This window comes from Lepus europaeus, chromosome 10 (genome assembly GCF_033115175.1).
Source record: "Lepus europaeus isolate LE1 chromosome 10, mLepTim1.pri, whole genome shotgun sequence".
NCBI lineage: Eukaryota > Metazoa > Chordata > Mammalia > Lagomorpha > Leporidae > Lepus > Lepus europaeus.
The window spans coordinates 104,582,578-104,598,557 of NC_084836.1; the positions used below are offsets into that span (position 1 = coordinate 104,582,578).

Sequence of the window (15,980 nt, forward strand, 5' to 3'; positions counted from 1 at the left end):
GCCCGGACCCTGGCCAGGCCGCGCCTGGGTGCCTCCCGGGTCACCGGCGGGGAAGCCGTCCCCGCAAGCTTCCTCCTTCCTCCTGCCGGCTCCCGCCGGCCCCTCCTCCCGCTCGCGCGCCCTCCCTCCCCTTCCCCTCCCGGCCGCCGCCGCCTCCTCCCTTTCTCTCTCGGTCGCTCCGGGCCCGGACTCCATTCCGGCCTGGGAGCCGGCGCGGCCAGGCCGCCGTCAGCCCGCCCGCTCGCTCCGGCCCCGCGGTCCGCCCTCGCACGTCCGTCCGTCCGTCCGCCCGCGCGCCCGCGCGCCCGCCCGCGGCCCAGGTGAGCGCACCCGCCCTCCGCGGGCCCGGTCCGGCGGCGTGGGGGGGGGCCCCCTCGAGACCCCTCCCCCGGTGTCCGATCTCCCGCCCGGGGCCCCTGTGCCTCCCCCCAGGTCCGCACCCCCAGCCGAGCCGCGGCCCCCGAGAGCTGGGCGGACGCGCGAGGCCGTGCCCAGCGCGGCCTTTTGTTGCGATGCGGCGCGGGGAGGGGGCCGGGCGGGGGCGCCGGGGTCCTGTCTGCGCGGGCACCCGGGGGGCTCCATTCCCCCTGTGGATCCCCGAGACGCGGGCGAGCCGGGCCGGCCCCCGGGCCAGGTCTAGGCCACATCTGAAATCAGCGCGTCGGCGTCTCTCTGGCCCCCGCTGGCCGGGGCCTGGCTCCCAGCGCCCCGGTGGGAGATGGGGGCCGGCAGAGCGAGCCGGGGGCTTGCGGTCCGGGCCACCGGGACCCCGCTGCCCTCTTGGGGCCTCAGGTAGGCCCTGGTGCTGCTGGCCTGGAGGGGATTGGGCCAGACAGCGCTGGGTGCCCCCCAGCCTCACCCCTGAGCAGGCCCAGCCTCCGTGGGCTTTGAAGTTGACAAAAGTTTTGGGGTTTCGCCACCTGGCCTGTTCCACTGGGCTGCCTGGGCAGGGGCTGGGGGTGGGTGTGAGTGCCCACGGGGGCCACTGTTTGCTCTGCTGTGTGTTCTCTCCCAGCTGCCAGCCCTCTCTGAGCTGGGGCCCTCATCAGTGGCAGGTGGGTCTGGCTGGGGCTGCCCAGCCTGGGGGGAGATTGGGGTGAATAGAAGGGGCTCACCTGTGTGGCCTGGGCAGGGTTTCCGGTGCCTCACTGGGTTCTGCACCTTGGGGAGCGTGGGCCCTGGGCCCCCAGGGGCCCCTGGGCTGAGGCCAGGCCCCGCCTGCCTGTGGCTGAGAGGGGACTTGGTTCTGAGGCTGGGAGGGTGGGCTGTTGCCCAAGGCCGGGGTCCAGACACCTAGCCTTGCTCACTGGGTGAGCCTGGCCAAGGGGCTGACCCTCGATCCCTGCGTGGGCAGTGGGGTCCTGGGGTGGACAGCCTGCGCGCTTCTGCACCCAGGGTTTGGCGCGCAGTAGATGCTCAGTGAAGTTGGAGGTGGGCTGCTGACCCGAGCGGGCTCCCGGCTTCAGAAGAGCATGGACCGGGGCCCAGAAAGGCTCCTCCTGACCCCTAGAGAAAGCACCAGCCCCGTGCCACCCTGCCACCCAGCAGCTGCGTGACCCCAAGCAACCCATGGCTCCCTCTGGCCTCAGTCTTATCAAATGGAAAATGGGCCGATGCGTGAACGCCTCTTGTTGATCCTCGGTGTGCCGACGGGGAAACTGAGGCTCAGAGGGGGGACGTGACTTGGTCAGGGCCACATCGTTGGCAGCTGCCCTTGAACCTCTCCAGCCGCTGCCCAGTGTGGGGCCAGGCACGCGACAGTGGCAGAGGAGACGCCGCTGCTGAGCCAAGGGCTGGGAGCCACGAGGCCCTTCTGGTGATGTGGTCTTTCCACAGCGTGTCGCCTCCCTCAGCTGACTGCCTGCCCCAGCCCTGCCAGGAGCACCCTCTCCTCTGAGCGGCTTATCTGCTCTTGGGCTTGGGCCCATCCTCCCGGGAAGTGGGGCCCAGCCCGCTCTCGCCTGTCCCGCTGCCCTGCGTGGAGCCCGAGTTTTCCCCAGGGCTCAGCCTGGCTCCTGCTTGGGCTCCTTCCCCGCCTGTGACCTGGGTGGGGGTAGGGAGCTGTCCTGCTCCCCTGAGGCCCAGGAACCAGGGAGGAGCTGGCTCAGCCAACCGCTGACACCCCCTCCCCCACTCATCTCCCTGGTTCTCGCTGACCGTGTGTCCCCAGGCCTGCCTAGTGCAAGCTCTGGCACCCCATATTGAGCACCTACTGTGTACTAGGAGCTCTGAACCCAGGCTGAACAGGGCTGTGTTGGGGTTGGCAGTGGGAGCGGTGGGAGGCACTGGAAGGCTTCCAGGAGGTGGTGTGCCTGAGCTTAGCAGGGAGCAGGGGTTCCCCGACAAAGAAGAGAGAGGGCGCCCCCGCCTCCTGCTCACATACTTCTCAGGGACCTTGGGGCCGTGGGCGTGGCCAGCCTGGTGGGGGAGTTATGACCAGGTCCTTGGCCTTCCAGAAACTTGAATCTGGAAGGTGGACCAAGTTGCAAACAAGTTGCCAGATAAATTAATATATAATCGGGGATGTGATAAGGCCTGGAGAGAGAGGCCTGGCGTACAAAGGAGTCTTGAGAAAAGCATGTAGGAGTTGGCCAGGCGTGAAGCTAGGGTAAGGGCTTGCCATGTGCATGTGCGAAGGCCCTGGGGTGGGGGAGGGTGTGCTGTTGTGGGCACAGAGAGGAGGTGAGCAGGTAAGAGGTGAGTCCAGGAGGTGTGGCCTGTAGGACTGGCGTGCGGGTCTGAGCCTTCAGGTGGAGGTTGGCCATCCCACGCCAGACGGCACAGAACTGACCGGGGCACCTGACGGAAGTAGGTCTCCTACAGCACCGACTCTGGTCTCGCGAGGAAGAGGCAGGTGCGGCTGGGCTTTCGACGGCAGCATCGGAGTTCGCCAGCAGGAAGGCTGCCGTCGTGAGGGCCACGGCTTCGGGGACTGGTGATGAGGGTGGCTGGGAGCCAGGCGGGGAGCAGCGAGGGGTCGGCCAGCGGTGGAGGCCAAAGGTACTGCAGAGGCTTGTGGGTCCCACAGGCCTGGCTCGGCTTCCGACTGTCCGTGCTCTCTGTGTGTCTTACTGGTTGCAACTTTCTGAGAGCTAGTTTCGTTGAAAAATCAAACAATGAATATCTCCCGGGTTAGGGGTAGAGGAGGGCTGTGTGCCCAGTGCCTGGCACCTGGGGGTTCTCAGTGGGGCCTGCCTTGCCCCGTGATGCCTCGGGAAGGCTGGCAGGTGTCTGTGGGGCCCGCCTCGCTGTCGTCCGGGTCTTGAGCGGATGAGCCCACGAGTCTGAAGGTGCTGATCTGGGCAGGGTTGACCCCGGAGTGGATGTTGGCAGCGAAGGGCACCGGTGTGCTGGGTGGCCCTGAGCCCTGCTCCGCCCTCTCTGTGCCATCTCTGGGTACCAGCAGGCTGCAGTGGGGAGCGAGCCAGGGCTCTCGTCCTGCTCTGCTTCTTGAAAGCCTGCTCTAGGTGAGGTTGGTTCCACTTTCCAGCTGTTAATATGAAGACCCAGAGAGGAGAAGCCACTGGCCCGCTCTCTCCCAGCTGCCAAGTGGCTGTGCTGGGCCTTTGCACTGCCGGCGCCCCCTGTCCCTGCAGGGCTGTCGCCCATGGCTGCCTCACTGCTGCCTCTTGGTGGCCCCTGCCTGCCCCTCTGTCTCCCTCGGGCCACCTTGGCTTCCTGTCCATGGCCCCAGACCCTGTCTCCATGGGAAACTGCCCTGGCTTCCCCGAGCTCTGCGGGGGCGGGTTGCGTCCTCTGGAGGCCTTAGTTTCCTCCTCTGTGAAATGGGACAGTGACTCATGGTTCCCAGGGTGGCCCAAGGGGACAGAAATAAAGCGCTTTGCTCCTGTCAGGTGCTTCGTCACTAGGGGAGACCTCAGCAGGGCAGCCGCTCCCGGACCTGGGACTGACACTCTGAAGCTGTCACTGGCCGGGTGGCTCCCTGGCCAGGCCGAGGAGAGGGTGGCTTGAGGCTGCAGCGCGGGCTGTCGCCCGGTGGCTGGCTCTGTGTGGCTGTTGCTGGGGAAGGAGATGGAGCAGAGATGAAATGGCCCACGTGCAGGGTGCCATCTCCAGTGCGGTGGCCACCGCAGGTCGCCCCGGGCACCCCGCCTTGTGAGGACGCAGACTGCTCCTGTACTCCCCCGGCCACTCAGGAGAGATGGTGTCTGTCTCCTTCCTTCTCCGCCCTCTCTAGGGCTCAGACCTGCACAGGCTGGGGATGGCCTGGGCCTCAAATACCCCAGGCCCGGGGCCCTGTGTTGAGAAACACTGTGAGGCCCAGCCTTGACCTCCAGGGCCAGGATGCGGGGATAGATTAGTAATGTCTGCCGCGGACTGAGCATGAGGAAGTGCCGCGTGTGTGCGTGAGCTGGCGTTCCTCATCCATTCTGACCTTCTTTTCTCATGGGTGGGGGAAATGAGGCCAGAGAGGCCAGTGTACCTCACCGACGCTGGGAGAGAAGCGCAGACCTCTGTGTGTTGGCCCTGGGTGCCCCACCCCCGGCCAGCCTGCACGTTTCAGGGCTAAGTCCAGGCTGGGTGACTTGGGGCGGGGTCCCAGGGTGGGCAGCCAGACCTCTGTCTCCCTGCCCCTCGCCTCTTGACCGTGGTCCCCTCCTCCTTCCTCCCCCCAGCCCTCTGCGAATCTCCAGAAGAAAGAGGCGCGAGAAGGGAGAAGTTGGATTATGTTGTCTGGCCCCTCCTGCTCTGCCCCAGTCTCCTGGGCTGTCTCCGAGCTGTGGGTCCCACGGGGACAGGGTGGCAGGTGGGAGGTGGTAGAGCTGCTGAGAGCCAGAGCCCTTGGACCCGCTGGGCTGTGGGGCCCGCAGAATCTGGGTGCTGGGGCTGGGGCTGTCTGTCGGGGTGCGCCGGGAAGCCTGGGCGCCGTGGGCCTCTGGCCGGCTTCTCCCGTGGCTGTGTCCCTGTACGGGGCCTTGGCTCCTGTGTGACGGTCATAGCCTCACACGGTGTCCTCCCGAGCTGGGTCATGGTCGTGTCGCCCAGCCTCCCCCGACGATGGGCAGAGGTTCACTCCCACTGCACAAAAGAGGAGCCAAGGCGAGGCCAAGCAAGGCAGAGTGAGATGTGAGGCCGACTTCTGCCTTGCGGGTGACTCCTGCTGGGTGTGTGCCCAGGTGGAGGGCAGTGCGGGGCTGGGGACATGGACCTGGCTCTGGGCTTGAGCTCTGGCCGATGGAAGCCCATGACACTTGGACTGCTGGGGTTCTGGGAAGGGTAGGAGAGGGGAGTGAGAGGAGCAAGACCTTTGAAACCTGATGGTTCTGGGTTCAAATCCTGCCTGGCCTCTTGACTGCTGGAAAAACACTGTTCTGAGCCTCAGTCTCCCCATCTGTGAAATGGGGACAACAGTGGCAGTACCAGCTTTGAGAGATGTGCTCAGTGCTTGGGGAGTGCTGGGTGTTTATGAGAGCCTGTGGTGGGCCAGGTAATCCCCTGATGAGACAGGAATTCTGGGCCTAGGGGCCCATCAATCTGGGAATCCCCAGGGCCAGAGCTGGTGCCTTGGTCTGTGGCCAGCTTGTTCTCTGGGGCAAGGAGTGAGGGAGGGTTAACCAGGGACAGAGCAGCTTGGTGGCTGGGTCCATTGGGAGCCCCCAGCTGCATCCAGTGTCCCCGAGCCCGGCTTCCTGGAACCCTGTGTCAACGTGGCATGTGAGGACACTGCCCCTCGCCCAAAGGGCCCAGCTTTGCCGGGATGGGAGTGGAGCGGGCCCGCTGGAGCCTTGGGCACTTTGCGTCCTTGCCTGCTTGGCCTGTTCCTGCCCTTGGGTCTGGGGGCAGGCGGGCGGGTGGGGCCCAGGCTCCACAGCAGGTGGAGGTGCTGTCGGTCTGGGCCGCCCTCTCCCTCCGCCCCTTCGTGATCATCTCTCACATCGCCCTGTCCCTCGGGTCACCCCGTTGCGTCCGTGAACCCTTGGTTCTCTCTCTGCGTGCCCTGGGTAGTGCGTCTGCCATGCCTTTGCTGTTGCAGGTCCTGGTGCCTAGCGCGCCCTCTACTCGAACCTCTCCCAGGGCTCAGACATCCTGGCTCTCACTGCCCTCCCACGCGCCCACACTGCCCCCTGCGTCCACATCGCCCTCCTCCTCTGCCCCCTGCGCCCACACCGCCCTCCTCCTCTGCCCCCTGCGTCCACATCGCCCTCCTCCTCTGCCCCCTGCGCCCACACCGCCCTCCTCCTCTGCCCCCTGCGCCCACACCGCCCTCCTCCTCTGCCCCCTGCGCCCACACCGCCCTCCTCCTCTGCCCCCTGCGCCCACACCGCCCTCCTCCTCTGCCCCCTGCGCCCACACCGCCCTCCTCCTCTGCACCCCACTTTCCCCTTCTTCGCCTCGCCCCACCCCCAGCTTTGACTCATTCTGCCTTGGACAGGATGTCTTGAAATTCTTTTTGCTGCCAAGGCACATGTGGTGGTCGTCACTCCCTAGGTTGGCACTTTACAGTGTACACCTGGAGGAGCCGGGGCTGCCCTGACAGCCTTCATGTGCCAGATGGGGGCCCCCACTGGGCTGCCTTCAGCAGGTGGCCGGGGCCTTGCTGGGTGCCAGGCCTGCGGCTGGCTCATGCTCCCAGCAGCCCTGTGCTGGGCCGCTCCCGCCCACTCCACCCAAGGAAGTTCAGAGAAGCACGGGCGCTGGCCTGAGGTCCTCCCGTGCCTGGATTTGAACCCAGGGCTTCCTGGGTACTGCAGGCCTGGCCCGCCTCCTCCAGCCTGAGTCCTCCTGTGCCTTGGTTTCCCCCTCTGAGAAAGGGACCCGATGGTGGTGCCCCATCATGGGCTTGTTCTGAGGCTCTGCGGTATTGTGTGTGATTGTCTTAGCAGTGCCAGCATACAGTTAGTGCTCAATAAGTGTTAGCTATTATTTTATTTTATTTTGTAAAGATTTATTTATTTATTTGAAAGTCAGAGTTACACAGAGGGAGGAGATGCAGAGAGAGAGAGAGAGAGAGAGAGAGATCTTCCATCCACTGGTTCACTCCCCAGTTGGCCGCAACAGCCAGAGCTGCACCGATCCAAAGCCAGGAGCCAGGAGCTTCTTCCGGGTCTCCCACGTGGGTGCAGGGCCCAAGAATTTGAGCAGAGAGCTGGATCTGACGTGGAGCAGCCGGGTCTCAAACCTGGTGCCCCTATGGGATGCCGGCGCTTCAGGCCAGGGCATTAGCCCGCTGTGCCACAGCACCAGCCCCTTAGCTATTATTTTATTATAGTTTCTGCTGACCGGGGGAGGGAGGGGATGACAACCCCATTCTCCAGATGAGAAGACAGAGGTTCAGAGTCAGGAAATAGTGCCCACCACGGGGATCTGTCTGTCCCTCTTCCCTGAGGCTTAGAACCCAGGAAGGGCCTTATCCGAGGTCCCAGTTTTCTTGCTTTGGACTGGGTTGAGGCCCCCTCGTCCGCTCCCTTGCCCGGGTCTTGGGGCAGATGGTTTCCCCATGCTGAGCCTCAGTTTCCTTCTGGATGTGCCCGCCTGGGTGGGGTCATGCGGAGGCCACACAGAACGTTCAGCGCAAGGCCTGGCCCACAGGCAGTGCTCGACCTCCAGCTGCGAGGAGCGAGGTCCCCTTTGAGGACCGTCCGTCCATCTCAGCGTGGATCTGTGATCCTGCGGGGGAGACGCGTTCATTGCATCCCCCACAGCGGCTCCCAGGGCCCAGCAGCCATGCTGGGGGCTGCCGAGGGCAGGTGGGGGCTGTGTCCTGTGTTCTGCAGGCCCCTAAGCCTGGCCTGGGTGGGAGGCTGGACCTGGCCCCGCAGGCCTCCTGGGCACCCTGAACCCACACCTGGGCTACTCGGTGCCTCTGCTGTGTGCCCTGGGCCCACGGCTTTGGCTTTGGAGCCCTGGTTCCCTGGTCTGGTCTGTTCTTTTGGGGAAACTTGACCAGGTCCTGTGCCAGGCCTAGGGGAGGTGCCGTGGTCGGGAAGAGAGTGGCCTGCAGGCAGAGGCCCCTGTAACGGAGACCTGGAGGGGGAACAGGTGGGGGTGCGCTCTGTAACCGCTGGGGTTTGACCACCCCTGATGGAGGGTGCAGGGGCTGATCCCTGAACGTGGTGGTCTGGCCCCTTGCCCGCCCCACCCCCGCCCCGCCAGGTGTTCCCGAAGGCCCCGGAACCAGATGAGCCACAATTCTATTTGGGGACGATTTTGCTGTTCCCATTTCTCTCCTGTGCCCTAGTTTTAGAAACGATGTGGGTTTGGTTACCAGTTGGCCATTTGCAGAGAGCTCCCCCTCCACCCGCTCGGCGCTCCCTTCGATCTGTGGGCATCGTGGGCAAAGCAGGATGTGGCGCCGCCACTGGGAACTGCTCCCAAGCACCGCCTTGGGGTTCTCTGGGCAGGGAATTGGCAGCTGGATTCTCGATGTCTGGGCCTTATGATGGGTGCTGGGGACTCCAGGGGTGCATTCTGGGAGCAGCTGATACTCTGGGGGAGCCAGGCACAGCCCTGGCATTGCCCTGCCATGGGCTGGGTTCTGTGTAAACCATGACAGCCCAGCACAATGCCAGGAGGGCTTCTTGGAGGTGCTACTGGCCTGTGGGTCTTAAAGGCTGAGCAGGAGCTCATGAGAAGAAAGGAAGGGTGAAGGCATGCCAGGAAGAGGGAAGGCATGTGCAAAGGCCTGGAGATGTATGAGCGCACATGTGTGTCCATGTGTGCACCTGCTGGGAGCCTGGGGTCACGCATGTCGTTAGAAAGTGGCTCGGGTGATCCGGCAGTGCCTTCAGCCTCACCTGGAACCCAGCTTTGGGCTGAGGCCCATGGGAGCAGGACAGCTTCAGGGTGGCCTCCTGCTGAGGTATGGAGAGGGGCAGCACCCTGGGCTTGGAGGGAGTGGGTCAGGGAGACCTTCCTGGAGGCAGAGGATCGGTGACTCACCTGGGAGGGTGGGAGGGGTCTCTGGAGTGAGGCCTCACAAGGGCTGTGGGGTCTGACCTGGGGGGCTGGCTGTGACATTGGGGAGGGTCCCCAGGGCCCTTGGCAGTGAGGAGGCCCCGGGAGAGACTGATGGGTCCAGCGTCGTGGGCAGTGCCTGGCCCAAGTGGGGATAGCCCGTGAGATGGCCCTGTGGCCTCGGAGAGAAGGGGTTGCTGGCTGGGTGAGTGGCCAGGCCTGGCGTGGACGGGGCAGCTACGGCATGAAGGGTGGGGGCCTTTGCCTGTCGCCCGCCCGCCTGCACCCGCCTTCCTCACAGCGCGGGCAGGAAGTGGCCGAGGCGTGTTGCGGCCTGACGGGTGCATTCCAGGCCCCCTCCTCGCCATCCCATTGCTGGGTGAGCCTGCTCCTGGGATGCAGAGCCCCTGTGGAGACCCCGCCCCCCTGCTGGTATCAGGGCTCTGTCCTCCAGGCACAGGGAGTTGAAAGTTCCACCATCTTGGGGGCCGGAGGGGCCTGGGGGTGAATCCGCTTTGTATTGCTGGTGTGCAATGCCAGGAGTCCCCCTAGAGCCCTCCTCTAGAGCCAGGAGGCTGGGCTCTGCCTCCAGAGCTGTGGCCCCAGCTGGCCGGGGTGCTGGGGCCTGGGGGGGCTGCAGAGGGGTGGTTTCCGGGCTGCCCGGGCTTGGAGGACAAAGCCCCTTTGTGGTGGGACAGCAGGAGCTGGGAGCCCTAGGGCAGCGGGGAGCAGACCCAGCCCCTCCTCTTCTCTCAGTTCCCCCGGGGAGCGAAAGTGGGGCTGCGCCTGTTGCAGCTGCCCTGGCTGCTGGGCTCAGCTGGGGGTCGTGGGAGGCCCGGCATCCTGGCCAGTCCCAGGCACGGTGGGTGCCCCGCCCATTCACGTGGTCACTCATTCATTCCTCCGGCAGTGCCCAAGGGCCCCCTGCCTTTGACATTGTCCCTTCTGACTGAGGGTCCCCAGGCGTCCCAGCTGGTCACTGACTGGTTACCTTTTTATTTGCTTAGTCCCCCGCCTTACATCGGAAAGGCAGAATTGGAGAGAGATCTTCCATCTACTGGTTCCCTTCCCAAGTGCCAGGCTGAAGCCAGGAGCCCGGAACTCCACCCAGGTCCCCCATGTGAGTAGCAGGGGCCCAAGTACTTGAATCATCCTCTGCTGCCTAGGGGGTCCTATGGACTCCCCCCCCACACCCCAGTTCCAGTCAACAGCCCTGAAGTGTGCCTGAGATGGCTCTGTTGTCCTAGGGAGACAGAGGCTGCCCAGTGTGACCTGGGGTGAGGTCAGGGGGCCTGGACTCCAACTTGCCATGTGTTTGGGCCTCAGTTTGCCTTGCTATGAAATGGGTGCTGTGGTGGTCCTTACCAGATAGAGATAGTGAGCATCAAGGGCCGCCGGTGCCTGGCACGTGCCGTCGTACTGGCAGAATTCAGGGCGTGTGTGCGAGCCTGGGCTCTGGCCACGTGCACCAGTGGGGGTGGTCCAGTGGTCTCTATCAGATAACCTGGCACTGCGGGTTTGAGGCTCCCAGAATCCAGGACCAGCGTCCCTTTCTGCATGGGGAAACTGAGTCAGGCAGGGCACCTGGGTCCGCACAGCGCTGCCCAGCACCTGGAGACAGGTCAGTGTTTCTGTCCCGGCCCGGGGCTCAGCTCCCCTGGCCTCAGCCCTGCCTCTAGGAAGTCCAGGTTCAGGATCAGTCCTGGTGGGCGGGGTCCTGTACATTGCAGTATGGGCCAGAGGCCACCCTGGAGCAGCCAGGCTGGAGGTGGGGCCCCGCCGTCCACTTGCTGGGCACTTGCCTGCCCGGTCTGTAGGTCTGCTTCTGGGAGCACCCCCAATCTCCCGGATGGAGCCAGCCCCAGCCTGCCGCCGCCCCACCCTGGCTGCACTGGCAGAGCCGGTTTCAGGCCTGCCGGCCCCATAAACGCAGGACCAGACACGCCTGGCCAACCTGGCCCGTGGACGGCCCCCCAGCCCACTCAGCCAAGATTCCCGGCCCTGAGGTCTGGGTCAGGCCCATGCTGGGCACCGCTTGGGGCTTAGCATGGTCTCAGAGTGCCCCCTGCCCTGTGTGAGTCAGCAGTGGTCAGAGGCAAGTGCAGGGTAGCACAGTGGGCAGGGCGCGGGCCGTGGGCTGTGGGCTAGGCAGACCTGGGGCTGGTGCTGGCTGCCTCTCCATCTTGTGGGGCCCTGGGGCTGAGCCGATCTCTCCTGTGGGTCTGTCTGTCCGTCATCCTTCCAGCGTTTACTGACCCTATACTGTGTGCCGGGCAGTGTTCTGAAGGCTGGACACACGGCCAGGAGCCGTGCAGACACAGATCCCTGCGTTCAGCAGGCTCACGTTCTCCTGGGAGAGACGAGAACAAGACAGCAAGGAGAAGCCTGTGAGGAGGAGATAAGCCCCCTGGCGGGGTCGTGGGGATGACATGGAGTTAGACTGGGGGCGGGGAAGACCTGTCATGTCACAGAAGCCCACGTGGACAGGGGGAAGCAGGAGTCACGTCCTCCCTGGGAGGGGAGCGTCTGGGGTGGGAACAGCCTGTGTAAAGGCTCTGAGGCGGGGGAGAACAGAGGGAGAGGAGGGCAGAGAGGGAGAGGCTGGACCGGAGAGCTTCCGGACCCTTCTGGAATGAAATGTGCGGTGAGGTGGAGCCACAGGAGGGGTCTGGGCTGTCGGGAGGTGGTTCAGGGAAGCTGCCCAGCTGCAGGCCCGGCACACAGTAGGTCTTCAGCAAATAACGGCTGCTGCGATGCTTTGATGGCAGCAAACGCTTCGCGCACCCTTGCTGGGGTCTGGGCCCTGTTCTGAACCCATGAGCATGGGTCCATTTCATCCTCAGAAGGGTTCTTTGTGTTCATCCTGTTTCATGGGGGAGGGGTCAGTGTCACAGACAGGTGGCGGAAGGGCTGGAGCTAGTTTAAAAAAAATTTTTTTTTTTTTTTTTTTTTTTTTTTTTTTAATTTGAGAGGCAGAGAGAGAGAGTAAGCTCCCATGTACTGGTTCACTCCCTAAATGCCTGTAGTGGTCCTGGGGCAGAACCCAGGAGCCAGGAACCAGGTCTCACAGGGAGGTGGAGACTCAGCCACCTGGGCTGACACGTCTGCCTCCCAGGCTGTGCCTGAGCCGGAAGCTGGGGTCAGGAGCCGGCTACTTCGATGTGGCTTGTGGGCAACCTGCTTGGCACCTTAACTGCCAGGCCGGATGCCTGTCCCAAGAGCATGCTTTTTATTTATTTATTTATTTAGACAGGCAGAGTTAGACAGTGAGAGAGAGAGAGACAGAGAGAAAAGCCTTCCGTTGGTTCACCCCCCATATGGCTGCTATGGCCGGCGCTGCGCTGATTCGAAGCCAGGAGCCAGGTGCTTCCTCCTGGTCTTCCATGCGGGTGCAGGGCCCAAGGACCTGGGCCATCCTCCACTGCACTCCCGGGCCACAGCAGAGAGCTGGACTGGAAGAGGAGCAACCGGGATAGAATCTGGGGTGCCGGCGCCACAGGCGGAGGATTAGCCTAGTGAGCCGCGGCGCCGGCCCCAGAGCCTGCTTTTGAACACAACCTGTGCAGCCCTCGGTCCCTGGGTGGTGGGAGCTCCAGAGCCCAGGACAGCAGGTGCCACTCTGAGCCCGGCAGGGTCTGCCCTGAGGGAAGTGCTGGGGTTCGTGGGGGGCATTGCCGAGGCCTGGAGGTGCAGGGAGGAGGGGACAGGGTCGTGACTGTCTTACTGGCCACTGTCCCTTGAATCGGCTAGAGAGACCTGTTTTATGGATAAAGGGTGATCCCACAGTGCGGTGGGGGAGGCCCTCTGTGGACTTTGGCTGGGGGCAAGGTGGGCTTTAAGTCTGGCCCTTTGGCACTCCTGCGCACCAGTGTCCCCGGAGGGAGAGGCTGCCTGGGTGTGGGCGGGCAGGAGGGGGCACTGTGTGTTCCCAGAGCCGGGAAGCAGCCCGAGCTGCCAGCAGGGAACAGCCGGCGCCGTGGGCAGGGGCCGCCTGGCAGCTGCACCCCCAGGCCCATCAGCCGTCAGCCCGTGGGGCTCGGGGAGAGAGCAGAGCTTGGTGTCTCGGACCCGAGGCTGGGCCTGCCGAGGGCCTCTGAGCACGCGGGGCACGGCTGGTGATTCTGCCCAAGGTTTTCTGGGGCCCCTCCTCCCTGAGCCCTGAGCCCTGCCTGGGGCTGTGGGTCCCTCAGGGCCAGCATCTCCTCCTCTGACTCCTCAGCCCAGCGCTGTCTGTCCTGGTCCCCAGAGAATCTTCTCTTAATTTTTAAGTTTTTAGAAATTGGAGTGGCCAAGAGGTAGAGATAGACACGGAGAGATGGCTCCTCCACGGGTTCGCTCCCAGAATGCCTGTAAGAGCAGGTGCCAGGTCATCACCCGCTGCCCGCCAGGGTTTGCATGATTGGGGGGCGGGAGGCAGGAGCCAGGCAAAGACCCAGCAGTGTGTGATGCGGGCATCTTAGCTGGCATCCAACCACTACGCTGGACGCCTGCGCCTTGACAGACGTGAGAGGAGAGGGAGCGAGGTGCAGAGAGGAGAGCCTTACCTTCAGCCCGGCACTCCGCCCACACCCCTGCAAGGGTGCCCCCCCACCTGGGGCGGCTTCTCCTCTGTTGGAGCTGTAGCCTCCTGGCCATGTGGGCTGCCCTGCCCAGCCCAGCAAGAGGGTGCCGCGCGGTGAACCCGGCCGGGGCTGGGTGTGCTGGGCCGGGCGAGAGCAGACAGTGAGGCTGCCCAGCGCTGCCGCCTCCCCAGCCCCCGCTGCTCCCAGCAGCCACCTTCTCAGTGACCTGGGCCCTGGACAGGGCCTGGGAGGAGGGAGTATGGGGAGGTGGAGCCCCCACACCCTGCGCTTGCCTTTCCCCTGCTTAGCTGCTGATGACCCTGAGGCCACAGGACTCAAGCTCCCCTAGAGGCTTCCTTGCCTTTCTTTAAGCGGCCAGCATGCAGGCCTGGACCACGCCCCCACCTTCTTTCCACAAACTGCCCAATGTCCCCTCCTCCGGGAAGCCCACCATAGTTTAGATGTCTCTTCCTGGCCTCCCAGACCTGAACTGATGAGTCCATGCCTCTTGGGCCTCCCCTGGGCCTCTGCGTGTCTGGGCTGGGGGCCAGCAGTGGCCTAGACAAGCCACACCCCCCACTCCCTGCCCCCAGGTGCAGTGGAGAGGGGCTGGCCTTGCTGTCACCCAGGTCTGGGTTGGTGTCCGAGCTGCCCGTTTGTGCACTGGGGCAGCCTCCTGCAGCCCCCGTGCTCTCGGGGTGCCACAGTGGGCTCCAGGACTGTGGGCAGCAGATGGGAGGGGGTGAGTGGGAGTGTGGGTCGGCACAGCCCCCTCCATTCCCAGGGCACTGGAGCAGCCCGTGGCTGGGTTCTGGGGAGGGGGCTGAGCTGGCCTTGGGCCTTTCCTGACCGCCCAGGGGGCAGTGGCCTGGAGGGAGGGCCTCAGTGGGGGTGGGGCTGAGAGCCAGCAACCGTAAAATGGAGTAATAAGGGTGATGCAGAGAAGGTGGTAAGTCCCCAGTAGCTATGGCAACGTCATCTTTCTCATTCCCCATCTACCTTCCCAAACCAGGGAGTGGAGAAGCCCTCCCCTGAGCAGCGACTCTGCAGACCCCTGCCCTGCCGAGAAGCAGGGCTGTGGTGAGGAGCGCAGGATGGCACCTGGGGACCCAGCCCCGTGGGAGGCGATGGCACCACAGCCTCCGCTCAGAGGCTGGGGGCCGGAAGCCTGGGTCTGCTGTGCCCTGTCCCCGTGGCCCTGGGTGGCCTTGGGCCAGCCTTTCTGCCCTGCTGAGCCTCCCACGCGAGGTCTTCCTGGGAACGCAGCTGGGACGACAGGAGGGGGCTGGCGGTGGCCTGGGGCCTCGGCGGGGCCTCTGCCGCCCTGGACGGTGGCCCAGGCTCCTGACTCGGCTTCTCTGAGTCTCTCTCTGGCCTTCCTCCCCATGTCAGGGTCCTGCTGGCACTGGCGGGGCGGGGGCCGGGGAGGGAAGCTGAGCAACCGCAGAGCAGGTGAGCCCACGTGGCAGGCGAGGCCCGAGGGCTGGGCTCTGCTGCCACCTGGGCAAGACTGGACATCTCTATAGCAGCGAAGGAAGCTTCGGGGCCTGGCCCGTGGGCAGCCGCAGCGACCCCTCACCCCTCCTGGCTGTGGAGGTGCCTGCGGGGGGTAGGGGCTCTGTGCCCATGGGTGGGGGCCCTACCCTGCCCTCTCCCTGCCCCACCCTCCCCACATTCCAGACAGAGTCCACGCAGCTCGGCCACTGTCTCCGCCCCTGGTTGGGCCGCAGTTATCAGGAGACATTGCTGCATGGGCTGTGAGTCTTGCTGCGGGGCCCCTGCTTTGGGGCTGGGCCCTGGGCTGTGAGGCCACCAGACCATCTAGGTTTGCCTACTAGTGAGCTGTGTGACCTTAGGAGAGCAGCTAACTGTCTCTGTGCCTCGCCTGACCACCCAGGGATGGGGTAGCGGGGAGGGGTCACCCAGGCGTGTATGTGCAGCTGCACAGGAGTCTTGCTCTGTGGGGCCCCCAGCGTGCACGGCACCTGTGTCCCCCTAGTGATGGGGGCAGGCAGGAGGGCGGAGCTGAGAGAGGCTGTTTTCGGAAGTTGTGTGTCCTTGGGAAGCCCCTCTACCTCTCTGGGGGCCTCCATTTCCTGGTCTGCTCTGTGAGCATGTGGATGTGGGTGGCGCTGTGTCCCAGCTGCTGGTGGTCCCTGTCACTGTATTTTGTGTAATTCCTGCCTTGCCTGGTGCAGCCATCTGGCTGCCTGGGGCATAGCAGGTGCTCAGCTAACCTTTGTGGAAGAAGCCAGCAAGTCTGCACTGACCCAGTGGCTGCCCAGGGCTTTGTGGCAAGTAAGTCTTTGTCTCCCTGGCTCCCGGCACAGGATCACCATCCCCACCCATCCCTGCTTGTGGAAATCCTTGTTGGTGGAACCCTTCTCACAGGCTGCCTCTCCCAGGGAGCCTTCCCTGGTTTCTCCCAGCTGGAGAAGATTGCTGGTCCTCTGCACACTTTGTTGGATGCTCTCTGGTGGTCCCTGCCACAGCCCACCTTGG

The 15,980-nt window shown here is 64.4% G+C and overlaps 1 protein-coding gene across 2 annotated transcripts in view; it reads left to right on the top strand.

Moving 5' to 3' along the window:
• Window positions 1-228: 228 nt before the first annotated feature.
• SRC (SRC proto-oncogene, non-receptor tyrosine kinase) overlaps window positions 229-15,980 on the top strand; it is a 44,828-nt gene continuing 29,076 nt past the window's right edge. The window contains exons 1-2 of one of the 2 annotated variants that reach the window (XM_062204178.1): window positions 279-320; window positions 9,924-10,036. The gene's annotated coding sequence lies outside the window, so the exon portion shown is untranslated. Of the gene's footprint in view, window positions 321-9,923; window positions 10,037-15,980 lie in introns of both variants that reach the window. The other variant, XM_062204179.1, reaches the window with a different exon arrangement.